At 33.8% G+C, this 19,478-nt stretch overlaps 1 long non-coding RNA gene across 1 annotated transcript in view; it reads right to left on the reverse strand.

The window, feature by feature from the left end:
- Positions 1-18,965, reverse strand: part of LOC125353772 — a 581,800-nt gene extending 562,835 nt beyond the window's left edge. Inside the window, exon 1 of the long non-coding RNA XR_007211352.1 lies at positions 18,894-18,965. This is a non-coding gene — a long non-coding RNA (uncharacterized LOC125353772). The remainder of the gene's footprint in view (positions 1-18,893) is intronic.
- Between the last annotated feature and the right edge of the window lie 513 nt (positions 18,966-19,478).

Below are 19,478 nucleotides of genomic sequence, written 5' to 3' on the forward strand. Positions count from 1 at the left end.
ATACTGTTGTGTAAATAATTGTACATGATGAGCAACTAGTTCTGGAAGATTGTATTTTGTGAAATTATGTTTATTATCTTTAAGAGTAGTTTTTGACTCTTTATTGATATTTTATTTTCTCTCTGTGTCCCTAAAACCTGAGGACTATCAATTATGGATTCCTTTCTTCCAGTCTTTTCTGAACTGATTAGTGCCAGAATTTCTGATTTTCAGAAACGAAGATCAAATTGATTTCTTTAAAGAAAACTGACATCTTTTTCTCAGTTGTATTTGATATAGAACTAATAGTTGTGATGTGATATGCAGAGCATAAATCTCAAAAACATAATCTAATATTTCAAAGATACATCATTGCATTAACACATGTTCCATAAATTATATTTGCTGCTAGTATAGTAAAATAGCATGACCCTGTAACTTTCACCAAATCTCAGAATGACATTTAATAATAAGAACTGTTATTCTACATATATTCACACATTCTACTTTAAGGCTCTTTGAAGCACTTTAACATACACAGATGTTTTCTTAGATAGGAAAGAAAGGGTTTTTTGTCCCTTATGGCTGGGAGTTGATAGGAACATCTTCATACAGAGAGAGAGGAAATGTATTTTCAGTAAGGAGAAAGGGAATGACCTTTGAAATCTAAGGACATAGGGAAAATCAAAATAAAATAAGAAACCAGATATCCATGCTTCTTACCTTAACATCTGAATAGTCTCAGAGACTGTCAACCTAACCCAGTTGCCAGCATCAGAATGCATGCTACTTCTTTGGGTACAATAGCAGCAAATGCCTCACCTGGCCCTGAAGATGAGCTCGGGGTAGTGGCTGCCCTCCCTGTCAAAATGTAAACTCTCACCTTGGATCCATTTATCTCACATTTAAGCATATGGAAAAAGAAATAAGTATACATAAGATACTCCGAAAGGAATTAGGGCACTGATTTCCGTAAGACACTAACTCTAGTTCTCTGACAGGTGATATTATTTCAGATTTTATACTAGTGATAGAAATGGCATACATGAAATATAAACAGGAGAATGCCACTAGGAAATGCTTAACCCTTGGGGTTGTTTGGATGTCGTTGAGGAAAGTATTGTCACATGATGACTTTGACTATTTTATTGAACTCATAGAGCTTCAGTTTCTACATCTACAAAAATGACAACAGCTTTGCTGTTGATATGTACAATAATGACGATGATAATGGAATGAGATAAAGCATGAAAGCCACTTACCAGGTCTAGTGCATAACCATCTACCTTTATTGTCATTGCACCTGTAGAGTGACAAAAAAATCCACCAGTCTGGATGTGCCTTAGATGATGGACAATATTAGAAACTACCCACCCATAATGAATTGAGAAAGAGTAAACTAGCACATAACTTAACAGTGTAAGGCTTTGTTTTATCTAAGCAGTGTACCTGAGATACTATAATTCATTTATATTACTTTGGTTTCTTGTTTATTTAAAAATAGTCCAGTAAAAATCATCTTCCCCTGATTTGGATTTTTGTGAATGTATACAGCTCAGTTTGTGGGATAGTTGATATGTTTCTTGTGATATTTATTTGCTGTCTTTTTGTGTGTGTGACAAATAGAACAGAACAAGTTTGTCTGACTGAGTAATTGTGCCTGCTGAGGTCATCTTTTTTGGATTGTTTTTACTCCTAAATGCACTATTTTAATCTTGAGAATTATCTACTTTTAAATACCACAGAATCTGCCAATAATTAAAGAGAGCCACGGTGCCACTTCCAGCTTTTTTGGCTTATGTGGTACTGAGGAATCAAACCCTGGGCTTTGTGCATGCTCAGCCACTAAGCCACATTCCCAACCCTGCCATTTTTAAAATTTTTTACTAAATTTTAAATTTAACATTCTAATGATTTCATGAGGATAAATAAGTACTTTACCTTTGAATATATGTCTGTGTAGAATTATTTTAGAATAATTGTAACAAAGCGATCTCAATTACAAAGTTGATGTTAATGTCATATACTCTGAGATTGTTCAATACAAAGTAAGTTATATCATATTATTGATATAATGTTCATGTAGAGCAAAACTGCTCACCTTATGGAAGACATAAAGCAAAGAGTAGTCATGAGGATAGTGTGAATACTGAACTTGGGACAAGTTATGCCCTTTACATTCACTCCCCAGTGACCCATTTCATCTAATAAGACCTCCACCTCCAAACACAATGTCTTGGATTTGACTCGCACTATTGAAAAAATAAATCACACAACAGTCTGATTCCTATGTCTCAGAGCAGGTCATTCAGCATGAGATTGAGGCTGAGCTGGCTGAGAGATCACTCTCTCTACTGTACAGTGTTAAGTTGGTATAAGAAACTGCAATTGGATATGATAAATTGAAGTAATGCTGTACTTCTCGGTAGAGTGCTTACCTAACAGGTTCTGATCTCTGAGTTCAATCCTTGGTGCAGGAAAGAATCTTATGTATGTGTGAAGAAAATATAACTCAAAATTAATCCAGTTGTATTTTTTATGTATAATATTAGTAATGAAACCTTTACTTTTCTCAGTTTGATAATTTTTCCTTTGCACGTAAAATAAATGCAGATGGGTTTAAGATAAGGAAACCAGTATGCATATAAATTTGTTCTTAGATATTCAGTCATTTCAAGTTCCTTGCATGAGTGTTTATGAATGTAGCTGCAACCTCCTGAGCAAAGATGAACCATGTGGGCATTCTTAAAATAAAATGAGACATTACGACTTCCAGTCACTTGATAATTTTGATGCTGGGCTTTATTTCTGTATTATATAGCTTAGAAACTAACACATATGGTCAAGAACCCTTTCTGAAAGCAACTATCAATGTGTTTGTGTTTCTTGCTATAGGCTGCTGTTTAGCAAAATCCCAGCTCCTTATCCCTGTGGCAGAAGTCTTGTCAATCACAGAAATGTTGTTGGAATTATTATTCTACCTTTTCTCTTTGGTTGAGAGAAATACAAAGCCATCACCAGTAAGTTTTAAATGCAAAATTACTCCTGTTTCTCTTTCTTATCAAAGAGATAGAAGTGTTCGAGGTGACACAAGGTTAATTTCTAGTTAATGAGGACTTTTTCATGATAAATACAAACATAACCAAAATGATGAAACGCCTCCTTTTTCAAGTTAAAAAAAGATTGCTTATTATTGGCATTGGTTTCTTGGTCTGTAATTCCAACAGGATATAATTTCCTTGATAATTCTAGAAAACAAATGAGTAAATACACTCACTACTAATAATGCAAACAACAATAATTAACTCTCAATATCTATCATGACACACTCAGGCTTCAAACTATGTTAGAAATCTATAGTAATTAAAACAGAATAGTATAATCAACCACAAACTCGTCCACCTAACTAGTATATTGGATAAACTATAAAGTCTGGAAATTATTTTTAAAAGAATAACAAAGAATAAATAAATTATTGCTTTAAGCTCCGTTAATTATATAGTTTATCAGCCAAGCCCTAATAACTAAGGAGGAACATTATTTTAGAAGGAAATACTCCTACATATGAGTTGATTTGTGTTGGATTAAAAGATTTAGTAGGCCCTTGATAATGATCCAAGCTGTTAATTTTTATATCACAGCCCAAAAGTTGATGTTCCTTTCTTAGGAAAGTACTTAATAGAAAAGCCTCGACTGGTTGGGTTCTATTTACTTCATATCTATCCAATTTCTCTTCCTGGGTATTTAAGTGAGTAACTTATTATTCTGAAAATGTATAAGGGAGCTGGGTCTTTTTGGTGTCTTGAAAGTTGGAATTTAATCAAATAAAAATTTGATTCAAACTCATTCACTTTTAGATGTGTAATGCATAGAATTCTTAAATTCATTTTTGTTGATTTTTCTACTTCATTTAGTAAGTGAAATAATAAACATGATAAAGAATAGAAGAGCAACAAAAGCAGTGTTGGCTTGTCTATCATCCATAGTAAATTTCCAAAAGGAAATACAATGTGTTGAAATACTGGATTTATTCAGTAGAAGTGGGAACCTACCAATTCAGACACAATGCACAAGTCAATTCACAGATTAAAAAAACAACCCAATAAAATATCGATTATCTAATATTCAACAAATTTTCCTAACAAAGGTAAAATTATGTAAACTAATATTTTACTCATTCTATTGTATAGTTTAACACTTTCTGATTCTTGAATGATAAAAGGACTGATAACAATGAAAATGCATTGTACATTCAAACTGCCATGTTGAATGGAAACCCATTGTACAACTACATAACATAATAAGAAATCTAAAATAGTGGCAATAAGTCAGCCAGGTACAATGGCACACACTTGTAATACCAGCTATGTGTGAGGTAAAGGCCAAATAATCTCCACTTCAATACTAGCCCTAGGAAAATTAGATAAACACAATTTCAGAAACAAACTACGAGACAAAAGGGCTGGGGACTATAATGAAGAGGCAGAACATTTTCTTAGCCACTGTCTTCAACTGAATGCTAGGTTCAATATTTACTACTAAAAATATTCTTTAATAAATTAGTATTGGTGTAAATACATTTTTGAGGAAATCACGTGTTTCCTAGAGGAGTTAATTAAGGCATTTGATAATTACAAATTATTCTTTTTGTTTTGTAAATCTTTTCACATGGATGACAGCTGGATACCTGGAGTATATTTGGTATTGAAGTGAAAAGTTCTGAGCATAAAAACACTTTTCCTCTTTTGTCTGTTGTATTTGATGAAGCTCTGCTATACATATTTGTAGATTTGGTTGGTTTGACATATTGAAATTCTAGTATTGCGCATTTTTGCTTAGTTTTAGCTGTTTTTTTACAGTAATTAAAAGTGTGACACTAACATTCAATATTATTATTGCATGATTTATTTTTTTCCTTTTTTTTTTTTTTTTTGCCAGTCCTGGGGCTTGGACTCAGGGCCTGAGCACTGTCCCTGGCTTCTTTTTGCTCAAGGCTAGCACTCTGCCACTTGAGCCACAGCACCACTTCTGGCCATTTTCTGTATATGTGGTGCTGGGCAATCGAACCCAGGGCCTCATGTATATGAAGCAGGCACTCTTGCCATAGGCCATATCCCCAGCCCTATTTTTTTCCTTTTAAGTAATCATTTTTCCTAAGCTGTCTTTTGAGACTCCATTCATAGATGAATATATATGAAAATGGTTATGCATAAATATTCTTTCTTCATTAGGAAATGTTCTTTAGAAGAAGAAAATAGCCTTGCCCCTTCATAGAAGACAAAACAAAAATTCAGAGGTGTAACTTAATCTGCCATAGTTGCAAATTAAGATTTTTGTTCTTTTTAATTCCCCATTGTCTACAGAAACCAATTATGCATTTGCACCTAATTTCACAATTATTACTAGATTAATTATATGTACACAATTATATACATAAAAATAAATGATTACAAAGCATTCTATGTTGGTAATGAACTTAAGACTTGTTAACTACAGTGACTTTTGTTTGAGTTTAGAAGATTATTACAATGAGATTTACTCTAGAAAAGTGTATTTAATTACAGTATTCAATAATGCATTATATTATATATTATATTATATAAAATTATATTTTATGCACATGCTATTCAATTTTGGCATATTTTACTAAAAATATAAAGAACTACAGCCTCTGTGAGACAAATGCCATGAGAAAAATACAAATTTTAAAATAAAGATTTCAACTGGAGCTACATTATGCATATATTAAGAGTTATATTATGCACATACTAATAAGTACTTGGTATTTTATGCATATATGTGTATATAACCAAATGTGTATATATAAATTATATACATGATAAAATATATATGTTATGAATATGCATATGCCAATTTATACTGACACAAATAGGCATCTAAAATGATGTATACTTATATATTTTTAAAAATAATTTTGGCCCTCATTTCTATTATAAGAAAAGATATCTGATGCAATAAACTACACAGTTATCTTTGTATTTAATGGAGGTTTTTCCCCTTTATGATTCAAGAGAATTGCTATTGACTTTATGGAGCATTCAAAAAGTACTTTAGTTAGTGCTTTACCTCCCTGGGTAGTTTGGGGTTGAATAACTAAAGTGCCTTGGAGATATGGGATTTGTAAATGGTAATGGCCAAATAACATTTACTAGAGTAGTCCTATTGTGGATAATCCAGTAAAGATAATTCCTCCAGACAGGTGTCTTATTCACTTGAACAAAACTCTAGACACCTACCTGGAGAGCTTTTGTGTAATTTACTTTTATAGCTTTTAGTTTCAATTGGATTTTTATAGACCTAATGGCATGGGAAATGATTATGGGCAACAATAATTCAGAATTGACCTTTACAGTGTTAACCCCTTTTTTCCATTTGTTTAGCTAGCTAGGCATCTAATTGAATTTACCAGCAAGAAAAATATGTACAATAACAGCTGCTGAGTTACATTTTTGTAATTATTGTTATTATACTAGATAAATATTTAAGTAGTTAAGGAAACCATGGCAGTAGAACAAGGTCATCCCCAGTAACACAAAGTCAGTGTGTCCATATGAAAATAATTTACACATAATCATTCTTCTTTAAGAACAAAGCCTTTAGGAATAATCAAAAATAAAACTCCAGTCAATTAACAATTCTACTTGGAGGTTGCTTGGGATAAAATAGAAATGGACAATTAGATTTTTACATAGATACGAAGAAAGTCAATCCTGGCCTTGATTTTCATCTGGGGATCTTTAGGAGACATGCATTCTCTACTGAAAAATAATGGGAGCTGAAAAATATGGGAGCTACACTAGGTAGCTCCCATACACTATCAGAAGAAGAGAGAATGAAGAGGAAAAGAAAGAGTAGAAGGGGAAGAGATGGTAGGCAGAGGAGGACAAATACCACAATAGCAATCACCCCATCGTGTATATTGCTTTCTAATAGATTCATTTTCTGTTAGATAATACGCTAGACTATCTCACAGGCTGATTTTCAAATGTAGTCAATGACAGTTGATAGATTCTGCTGGGGTTTAGGGGAAGATGTCAGGAATGAGGAAGTCAGACATTCTGGAGAAATGCTTGAACGTGTCACCTTGTGGCCATGGGGCTTTAAATCTGGGAATCAAAACTTTTAGGACACAGCATGATAGAGTTTTGCTGGATTCTCCAGGACACGTAGGAACTTGGACGAACAGAACCTAGAAGTACAAACTTTTTACTTGTGTCTATATTTGATGATAAACCTAAACTGCTTAAGCAACTTTCCTTTTATTACTTTCTACCTTTTTATACACTGCTCTCAGCAATAACGTTCTAATTTATTGACACAAACAGTAAATGATAAATGGATATTTACATCCTTTTTCCTTTTACTTGGATGTTTTCTGTAAGAATACTGCTGCCTGCTTCAGGAAATATCTGGAATGGAAATAAGGCCAATAGGTACTTCTGTCACACAAATTAAAAGCCAACCTATGTATGATTTACACAGTGGGTATTTCATTTTAAATTATAGGGGGCAATTATTGAGCTAATTTATTGCAGTGTATATAAATTGGCTAATGGCTAGAATTTGCATTGACTAAGTTTTATTTTAGCTATGAAAATGAATACAATGCTTTAAATGGGAGCAAATGCTGAATTCCCATTTTAATACTGATTTGTTCCATTAATTGTTTTCTTGTTCTCAATAACTCATTGTTATAGAATAGAAAGCCCATTGAGTTATATGGTTGTAATTAGGTTTGTTCTTCTAACATGTTTTATGTTTCAGTATTTTTATGCTTCTAAAAATATCCTATACAGGGGGCTAGGAATATGGCCTAGTGGCAAGAGTGTTTGCCTCATATACATGAATCCCTAGGTTCGATTCCTCAGCACCACATATATAGAAAAGGCCAAAAGTGGTGCTGTGGCTCAAGTGGAACACTGCTAGCCTTGACCAAAATGAAGCCAGGGACTGTGCTTGGGGCCTTGAGTCCAAGCGCCAGGACTGGCCAAAAAACAAACGAACCAAGAAAAATAAATAAATTCTATACGGGTTTATATAAAGGTGTCCTTGGATGAAATTTTAATATGACCCAAAATAATGTAGTAATAAAAGTATATGCACATTGTCTACATTTCAAAAGCTAAAATGAAATGAAAATAATATTTAATTGACTTATTCATAATACTTGTCTTTACATTAGGATTTTTTTGGTAAGGAGAACAAACAAAATTTAATCAGATTTCAGTAATTCACCAGATTTGTATATTAGATATAACTAGATAATTATTATGATTAAATTATGAACAAAGATTTAACTATGTAGGTAATAGACATATTCCTAAAATTTTCTCAGATATTAGAATCCATAATGTTTGGAAAGTCTTTTATTGCTTGAAAAACTTCAAGTAATCTTACATATTGTTAATGAAATATATACTTAATCCCATTCAATGGTAGTTTCTTAAAAATTTTATGTCTTATTTTCCATATGAAAAGATAATGAATTCCAGCTAGAAAAATGAGTGAGGAGGTAACAAGTTGGATAAGGAATGTATTCACTGCTTTACATATGAAACTGTAAGCCCTCGGTACATCACTTTGAAAATAAATTAATTAATTAAAAAGATTCCAGTTTCCTTGAAAACTTTTCCAATAAAGACTTAGAGCCTCCCTTGGAAAGGGAATGTGGGCCTTCCCACAATTACAACCAAGTATTTCTCCATATGCATGTATGTGACACTGAAGAGCAAGACCCTCTGCATCCTTGGCAAAAACAAAACCTCCTAAATGCAATTTCTTCTGACTACTTGAGGGAAGCAAAGCATTCCACATAAAGCTGCCTTCATTTTCAGATATTTCACAAACCTCTGCATTTATAATTGGTCTTTGTTGGATTCTTTTTTGTGATAATAATCAAATATATATATATATATATATATATACCATGTATTATATGTGCATATATAATATACATGCAATATATAGTATGTGTAATACATACACTTATGTATATATGGTATACACACACTCTAATATATATTATATAGTATATAGAACATATATACAATATATAGTAAAGCATATAGCTTTATATATACATATATCATAGTACATACAGTACAGTATATATATATATATATAGTGTGTGTGTGTGTGTGTGTGTGTGTGTGTATCATCAGACCTTAAACTTAACCTTGGTTGTTTTCTGAAAAAATGTGAAAGTCATTACACATTTATGTACAAACTACATTCTTTCCAAAGGAAAAATAATTTTTTTATACATTATATTCTTTTTTTTATTTATTGTCAAAGTAATGTACAGAGAGGTTACAGTTTTATACGTTGGGCATTGGGTATATTTCTTGTACTGTTTGTTACCTCTTCTCTCATTCCCCTCTCCCCTCTCCCCCTTGCCCTCTCCCCCCATGAGTTGTTCAGTTAGTTTACAACAAATGGTTTTGCACGTATTGCTTTTGGAATCATTTGCCTTTTTATCCTTGGTCTCTTGATTTTGATAGGGAGTTATTAGCACAGGTTTAGGCTAGTCACAGAAGAGGATCACAACAGCCTAATAGCTATGCCCCTATGAATGCATAAGATGATGCTAAGTGAAATGAACTCCATGTTATGGAAACAACTGTTTTATCACTGTTGTAATTACTTTCAACATGCCATGTGAAACCATAGCTTCTATTGTTGATGATCCTCTTGTATCCCCTTCCTGTGGTTGTACCCGCACTATCACTGTATCTCATCTGAGTACACTGGATACTGTACATACTGGAATTAGAACTAGGGAAGTGAAAGGGAATATCAAAATTGAGAGCCAAACTACATTCTTATTCTTTTTACTTAAATCCTAAATTTAATTTCTTATTAGCTACCAATACTACTCTATTATATCACAAATGAAGCAAATGTAATAATTTCTTAAACTTGTACAAATATCCAGTATGGAGGAAAGTACAGCAAACTTAAGACACATTTTATATTCAAGATGAGTATACCATATGATTGCTAAAAATATTGCTTCAGTTTTATATGTTAAAATGCCTTCAATGGTAGAGTATGGGTTATAATCATTGTTAATTGTTTCAGAGAATATTTGTCATAAAAACTTTTAATTGATCTGCCTTTATTGTTCTTAATACCCTATAACATATTTTCAGTTATATATGCTTTATGTCTTTTCATATGACAAAAATTAAATACCTGTGCTAAATTTGAGAGACATTTCAATTATCACCCTCTAAGAAATGTATGGACTAAGAAAGGATCCTAAACCAAAGGAAGATCAGGTAGGCCTAAATAAATCTCGACAGAGAAACTAAAATTAAGGCACGATGCTTAGGCTTAAGGAAGAGTTGTTTAAGTGGTGAACTTGAGAAGTGTAGTACATGCATAAATGATACTCATATCAATTAATTTGCCATTTCAGAAGAAACTGTAAAAGTACTGAGGAAAGAGTAGTAGCTTTAAAACTCTACCAGTGCAAGACAGTCTCATTAACTAAGAATCTAACTGCTCCCAATAAATGTTCACACCACACAGCTCAATATTCTGAAACTATGGGAGGAATAAAGTACAAAGTTGAAACCAAGATAGACAAAGTTAACCCTTCCATCATTCTTGGACTATTGACTTGAAGATTGTTCAGACTGGTAGAGAAGATTGATCTCAATATGTAATATTGGGGTTGACATGAATTGAGACCATGATTAAAAGATACAAAAATGGTGGTAGATAGAACAGCCAATAATTCTGGACTGAGTGTCTCAAAGAGCAGGAAAATAACCATTCTGAAAGAGTGAATTGAAAAAGGCAACAATAAAATGAATAAAATCACCTCTGTCAATTGTGTCTCCCATTCAGAATAGTTGCAGTAATAAACCCACCTTCCAAAAGGGGCAATATTTCTGGATTACAGTAGAGTAGCACTGTTAAAATCAAAAAAGTTAAATTCTGTGCTTCTCCACACTTTCAGTATAGTTCTCACAAAACACAATATTATCTGACCAGGATTTTGACAAAACCAAGGTGGTAAGACTCAGATTCCAGTATATTACCCATTTACAAGAACTGTTTCCTCAGAAAAGGAAGTTGTGGTTCCAGTAACAAGGATGCTACTTGTTTTAGTTATAATCAATTTTTTAAAGACATGAAAAGGATATGAAACTGCAATATACCACAAAACCTACAGTACTGCTCAGGTGACAGAGAAATAACTCTAATCGATTTTAACATCCCATTAAGCCAGCCAGAAAATAAGAGAACGTATGATCTGCAGTAATGAAGAATTCCTCTAGAGGCTTAGCCTTGGTAGAATAAATAAGAAGGGGTAATTCCTTCTATTAATTCAGTTCACTCTGGCCATTGACAGGAATATTGAGTCATATGCATGAAAATACCACATTTGAAGGAAAATAGTCTTCTATAACCCAATGGAGATTGAACTACAAAATGAGTCGTTCATTTTATTATATTATATATTTGAAGAGAAGTAAAATTTTCTCTTCCAGTAATTAAAAATATATTGATCAAATGGATGAAAAGCCATTCTTTTACTAGTAAAAACACTTGTTTGAGTAGAAACAATGAACATGAAAGCTGAGGGGAAATAGAAATGTGTAGGATTTGACTTTTTGTAAGCTTGAGAGGAAAACATGATTCCTCAGGTCATACATATGTCTCAGCACCCCAGAGGGATGCACTGATGCACTTGAAGCAATATTTCAGCTATGTTAAGTGTGCATACCAAAGGAGCAATATATGTTTAAGTTCTAGTCAGATATACTTTTCAGTTCAAAAGTGTGAGAGATTATACTCATTTAACCATTACATGGGGAAGCATTTTATTATTAGCTTATATGCACTGAACATTAGTGTCTCTGGCATTATTATATTTTTGAAAGTTTTAGCACAGTCATAGGATATGATGCAGTCATACTGTGAGAAAACACACAAATATACACACATGTCATATAGTTCATCAGAATCCTTGGTATTAGTCTCAGTATACCTTATAATTACTAGACTTCATAGTTGCTCAAATCTTAAAAAATATTTATGTAATATTTTATATAACCTACTATATCATCTGCTATACTTTATATCATCCCTATAGTATTTATAATTCCTGGTCCAATATAAATTCTATGAAATAGTTACTCTAGTGTGTTACTTTGGGAAAAATAATGACAGGAAGAAAAAATAGTGATAGTCAAAAAATGTTTCTGAGTATTTTTCATCTGTGGTGCTGGGATTGGTTAATGCAGAAACTGAATATAGAGAAGTAGCTATGTATATCTGTTAGAAAATACTAAAATAACAATATTAATTTAGTGATATTTATAGCAAAATAGGACAGAGTAAATGTTAAAATATTCCAATATTACCACCCAATTGTGGATGAATTACTTTTATCCTTATTTTAAATTCATCTAATACATATATTTTCCATTCAAACATTTCAAATTCAAACATAGCTTAAAAACCTATTGAATTACATTTTTAAATTCTGTTGTATCTCTAGATAGGAGATTTCCAAGCATTCATGAGATAATTGAAACTAGAGAGGTCAGAAGATATAAAATGAGTGAAAGATATTCTCCACTTTTAGTTTTAGGAAACAGAGTAGAAGGCCCTTTAATCCATTAGACAAAAGAAAGTCCCAACAATTCTAAGAGTTCTGCTTTAACATAGTAGAAGTTGAGAAGGTAATATGTCATCAAATATTAGACATGTTTCTTTTGTGTCAGAAATGAGACAGTAGGATGACACATTGAGTTTAATTTCATGACCTATAAATCTTTGAAGCTACCCAATTAGATAAGTTCAGTCATGGATGCTATTGACTGAAAAAGGAAAGATGCTCAATATATAACTCTTCATATTTCAGAGGGATATCTAGGAAAGTACGGGTTTAGGGGAAACAGAGGGTTGTAAGGAGCTGGTGGTGTGTTAGATAGAGAGGCAGTATAGATTCTGAGAAGTCTCAAAGGTGTTCGCAATGGGGTCTGGGCCTTAAGCACAACACAGGGTTATATAGTAAAAAGACAAAGCAGTCAACTTGTGACCACCACATCCCATCTCATTCTTACCCTTGGACTCTCTGTTTTGTTAAATTTTCATCAGAGTACTTGTAGAATGATGCTTAAAGCTTCATTTTGTTCTGGGAAGACAGAAAAGTAGCTTTTCCTTATTTACCAATGTGCATATGGTAAACGGCAGTCAATACGGACATCCATGTGTAGTGATTGATAACTGAGAATGCAGGATGGGAAAAATGCATTCCAAAATTACACAGTAAAATTAACAAATATATCATGCTTTATCTTTCTCTAGATGAAAGTCATGTACAATTTCTCTGGCTTCAGAACAGAGAATCTAATGCAAGTTAATAATATACTTTTAGAAAAAATAATCTAGATAACATGCATTGTGATTTAGTGAGGGGAAAATTGACCCTTGAAATATTGTTGATTTAAATTGCTGATTAGCCAGGTAGTCTGGGGTGAAACAGTAAGAGTAATTTGTGACTCGTAGGGCTAACCCGGGAAAGTTTGTAACTTGTTAAATTGTGGAAAGAATAGTGTGGACAAGATACCTCTCTGTTACAGAAAACTTGAGGGTTTTTGAAGATAAGAGGTAGCAAAATGATTCCTGGATATGATACTGAAGTAGGCATCAACTTGGTTCAGCAGCATTACACTACGTAAGTAGAAATCCCAAATAAGTGGAATCAGCAATTAGCATTGCTTTTCTATTAAACATATAACAATATCTGGTTCCTCTAGAATGCCTATAGTTCTCATCCAATGTCCTTTGTGCTTGGCTTTGAATTCGGATAAAGGCTTGACTCATTAATGTGAACTCTTTCGGTGAAACGAATAAGGGAATCTTCATAGTTAATAACGAAGGGAAGTTGGCACTCTTGAAAACAGTTGCTGCGAGGCTGAAATCAGGAAAGCAACTCCTTTTGCAATAGCCCCCCAAAACATAAAATACCTAGGAATAACCTTAACCAAAGAAGTGAAAGACCTCTTTGATGAGAACTTTAAAAGCTTGAAAAACGAAATTAAGTCAGAACTAAGGAAATGGAAAAAACCTCTGATGCTCCTGGATTGGGAGGATTAATGTAATCAAAATGGCAATATTGCCAAAGGCTATCTACAAATTCAATGCAATACCCATTAATTTCCCAACACCATTTTTTAATGAAATAGAAGAAACAATCCAGAAATTTATATGGAACAATAAAAGACCTAGAATAGCAAAAACAATACTAAGCAGAAAGAACAGTGCTGGAGGAATTACAATACCCGACTTCAAGCTGTATTATAAAGCTATAATAATAAAAACAGCTTGGTATTGGCACCGGAACAGGCCTGAAGACCAATGGAACAGAATTGAAGACCCAGAATTGAACCCACAGAACTACGCCTACTTAATCTTCGATAAAGGAACTAAAACAATAGTTTGGAAGAAAGATAGCCTCTTTAACAAATGGTGCTGGCAAAACTGGCTCAACACATGCAACAAACTAAAACTAGATCCTTATATATCACCCTGCACCAAAACCAATTCCAAATGGATTAAAGACCTCGAAATCAAAACAGACACCCTGAAAACACTAAAGAAAGGAGTAGGAGAAACACTTGGGCTCCTTGGCGCAGGACAGAACTTCCTTAACAAAGACCAAGAAAGGCTACAAATCAAAGAAAGGTTGGACAAATGGGACTGCATCAAACTGCAGAGCTTCTGCATGGCAAAGGACATAGCTTGCAAGATAAACAGAAAGCCCACAGACTGGGAGAAGATCTTCACCGGCCATTCAACGGACAAAGGCCTCATATCTAAAATATATGCTGAACTAAAAAAATTACCTTCCTCCAAAACAAAACCGCAAAGAACCAATAGCCCCCTCATCAAGTGGGCTAAAGACTTACAAAGAGACTTCTCTGATGAGGAAATGAGAATGGCCAAGAGACATATGAAAAAGTGCTCTACATCACTGGCCATAAAAGAAATGCAAATAAAAACAACATTGAGATTCCATCTCACCCCAGTAAGAATGTCATATATCAAGAAAACTAACAATAACAATTGTTGGAGGGGATGTGGCCAAAAGGGAACCCTACTTCATTGTTGGTGGGAATGTAAACTGGTTCAGCCACTCTGGCATGCAGTATGGAGATTCCTCAGAAGGCTAAATATCGAACTCCCATATGACCCAGGAGCCCCACTTTTGGGTATCTATCCAAAAGACCACAAACAAAATCACAGTAATGCCACCAGCACAACAATGTTCATCGCAGCACAATTTGTCATAGCTAGAATCTGGAACCAACCCAGATGCCCCTCAGTAGACGAATGGATCAGGAAAATGTGGTACATATACACAATGGAATTTTATGCCTCTATCAGAAAGAATGACATTGCCCTATTTGTAAGGAAATGGAAGGCCTTGGAAAAAATTATACTAAGTGAAGTGAGCCAGACCCAAAGTAACATGGACTCTATGGTATCCTTTATTGGGAATAATTAGTACAGGTTTAGGCAAGTCATAGCAGAGCATCACAAGAGCCCAATAGCTATACCCTTATGAACACGTAAGATGATGCTAAGTGAAATGAACTCCATGTTATGGAAACAATTGTTATATCACAGTTGTAACTATTTTCAACGTCCCATGTATATCTGTAGCTTCTATTATTGATGATGTTCTTGTATCCCCTTCCTATGGTTGTAACTACACTATCTCTGTAATCTTATCTGAGTATATTGGAAACCGTGTATACTGGTATTACAACTAGGAAATTGAAAGGGAATACCAAAATTGAGAGACACAGGGTAAAAAAAGACAAACAACTACAAAATCAATACTTTCAAAACTGTTTGGTGTAAGTGAACTGGACACCTCAGGGGGGGAAGGGAAAGGGGGAGGGGGGAGGGGGTTTGAGGGACAAGGTAACAAACAGTACAAGAAATGTATCCAATGCCTAACGTATGAAACTGTAACCTCTCTGTACATCAGTTTGATAATAAAAATTTGAAAAAAAATAAAGAAATTAAAAAAAAGGAAACATTTGCTGTAGACTTGTACAGAAGCAGTTTGGATAAAATGATTTCTTGCAGACACTGCTTAGTATCTTGCTTTTTCCTTATAGTGTAATACCTGGTATCTCATGACTGAGGGTTCCCTTAAGAAACATTGTTATTGTATTTGTGGTTCCTGCGTCTTGAATATATGCTTATCTTATTTGGGGAAGGGAAGGGGAATCACAAAATGGTGAGACAAAGGACAAAGGGTGAACCAATGCAACAGAGATACTCACAAGACACTATGTTGGAAATGAACCTTACAAGCTGTGATAGTGGGGAGTGGGGGGGGGAGGACTGGGAGAAAATGAGCGAGGGGGTAACACTGTTCAACAAGTGGGGTGGGGAAGAGGGAAAGTGGGAGATAATGAGCCAGGGGGTAACACTGGGAAACAAGAAATGTACACATTATCTTACTTACATCATTGCACATCAACTTTACTATAAAATAAAGTTTTATTTAAGAAAGAATAGAAAATTAAATGAGTAAGCAAACCTGTGACTAAGGTATTCTAACATGCCGTAACAATGAACAATGCATGTCCACAGAACAACATGGAAATTTATCTTTGGAGATATGCCACAATGAAACAGGCATCTTTCCCAATTATTTGTTTTTTTGATTCTCTTTAATAACCCTTCTAAATTTTTCATATTTTCCATATTTTCTAGAAGGAAAATATTCATATGATTACTAGTTACTGGTCTAAACTTGATCAAGCCAGTCTTGTCCACATCAATGGCATCCACAAGTACTTTTAAATGAACAAGTGTAAATGCACACACTTGGTGTGCCGAAACGCAGAATATCTATTCCACATACTCCCTGAATTGAATTTTTCCACACTCTTTGAGTGGCCAATGTAACTGTTGGCAGTTGATAAAGGGTGGGTTGAAGCAGATTTCTTGAACTGAGGCTGCAAAAATTCTCAAGTGGCTTCTGTACATACCTCTTTTCATTGTGACTTTTAAATATTCAGTTGTTTTTACTTTATACTTTTTTTTACTTTTAGTTATCTGTAAAGTCAGTAAATACTGCTGTGACTTTGTGCACAATTTAAACACATTTGGTGAGCAGGCTTGCAATTTTGAACCAGTGAGAAGTTTTCCATTGGAATTTCCTCATAATCAAATGGAAAGACTTGGAAAAAATCATACTAAGTGAAGTGAGCCAGACCCAAGGAAACATAGACTCTATGGTTTCCCTCATTGGGAATAATTAGTACATGTCTAGGATAATCCAAGTAGAAGGTCACAATAGCTCTGTAGCTCTTGTATTCATATGAACACACAAGATGATGCTAAGCAAAATGAACACCAAGTTATGGAAACAAGTGGTTTATTATTGTTATTTTCAACATACCATGTGAAATTATGCATTTTTCTTTTGTCTTTCTTCCCCATGGTTTTGCCCCTGATATCACTGTAACTGATGTCAGTACCCTGGATATTGTATATATGTGTATTGGAACTAAGGAAAGGAAGGGGAATATCAAAATAGAGAGACAAAGGATAAAAAGACAAACCAATGCAAAAGCAATACTTACAAGACTATATGCTGTAAACCAACATTATAACTCAAGGAGGGGAGGGAAATTGAGAGGCAAGAAGGCAGGGGAAAAATGAGGGAGGAAGTAACAAGTTGGATAAGAAGTGTACACACTGCCTATGTATGAAACTATAACCCCTCTGTACATCACTTTGACAATGAATTAATTAGTATAAAAGAAGTAAATAGCTAAGAGACTAAAGTTTAAATGAACTCACAAAGTGCATTTGGTAATCTGAATGCTGAGTTGTACTTAAGCATATTTACAGGAGTATGTGAATGTGTGTATTATGTCTGTTTGTCTTTCTCTCTGTGTGTAGGTGAGAGACAATAGTGAGAGAATTTGATGAGTGAGGAGGGTGGGGGATGATAGTTGAGACAAGTTTGATTCCGATAAAAGTGAATGCTGTTTACATATCATAGTGCTTAAACTTTACCCTCACTATTCAAAATAACTATTATGGGTAATAGATAATGATGGGATTTGTTCATTCTTTTTTGTTGTTTTGTTTTGTTTTTAATTTTTATTGTCAAACTGATGTACAGAGAGGTTACAGTTTCATACGTTAGGCATTGGATACATTTCTTGTACTGTTTTTTACCTCCTCCCTCATTCCTCCCTCCCCCTCTCCCTTTCCATTCCCCTCCCCCCATGAGTTGTTCAGTTGATTTACACAAAACAATTTTTAAGTATTTCTTTTGTAGTTGTTTGTCTTTTTTACCCTGTATCTATCGATTTTGGTATTCCCTTTCAGTTTCCTAGTTCTAATACCAGTATACACGGTTTCTAATGTACTCAGATAAGATGCTGGGTAATCTAACCCAGGGCTTCATGTGTGTGAGGCGAACGCTCTACCACTAGGCCACATTCCCAGCCCTATTTGTTCATTCTTATGTGACTGTAGCTTTATAATGTTCTGTAGATGTTTATTCAAATAGTACTTGTTAGCCACATTATCAATGTACAGAATATAATCAGCATTAGTGGTAATTAATACTGATAACCTTTGAATTTTAAAAAAAATTACTAGTTTCTATTCCAGTACATAAATTTACTTCTACCAGTTTTAATAACACTACTATGCATACAATAATTTAAAGAAAAATAGTGCTCTTCTGAGCTTTCCACTAAAAATCTTTTGTACTAAACCAAGCAAAAATTCTGTAATCTCTTTAATTATTCTTTCTTTGTATTGCCAGGCATTTTCAGCCATTGTTAAATTGAACTTTAAAAGGACAAAGTAGAACAAATGAGACTTACCAATGTACAGCTCTCCCCCACAAAATGATTAATGGCTGGAGGATGAAAAGTGTCAGACTCCTCAAGATTTCCCTGAAAGAGAAAATGAGAGGTACCTATTAAGTCACATATTATAGCAGATATATTATACCAACTCTAAGTCAGTTAAAAGATAAAAATTACAACATTAAAATTTGGCATGTTGTATATTGATAAAATTGACAAAGTAATGGTAAGCGATAATAACATAAGATAGTATTTACCATAGCTAAGATATGGAATCACCCCAGATGCTTATCAGTGAATGAATGGATCAATAAAATGTGATATATATATATATATATATATATATATATATATAATGGAATTCTATGTTTTCATCTGAAAGAATGACATTGCCTCATTTGGAAGGAAATGGAAAGACAGAAACAAAATATATTAAGTGACATCAGCCAGACTCAAAGAAACATAGGGAGTATTGTTTCTAACATTTGTAATAACTTGAGTATGTTTATAAATCTACAGGTTAATACAATGTATAGAAAAACACAAATAATTACTCTTGGGCATGATTAATTAAACTGTATTCTAAGCACTGCACAGTGG

Source organism: Perognathus longimembris, chromosome 1 (assembly GCF_023159225.1).
Source record: "Perognathus longimembris pacificus isolate PPM17 chromosome 1, ASM2315922v1, whole genome shotgun sequence".
In the NCBI taxonomy this organism is placed as follows: domain Eukaryota; kingdom Metazoa; phylum Chordata; class Mammalia; order Rodentia; family Heteromyidae; genus Perognathus; species Perognathus longimembris.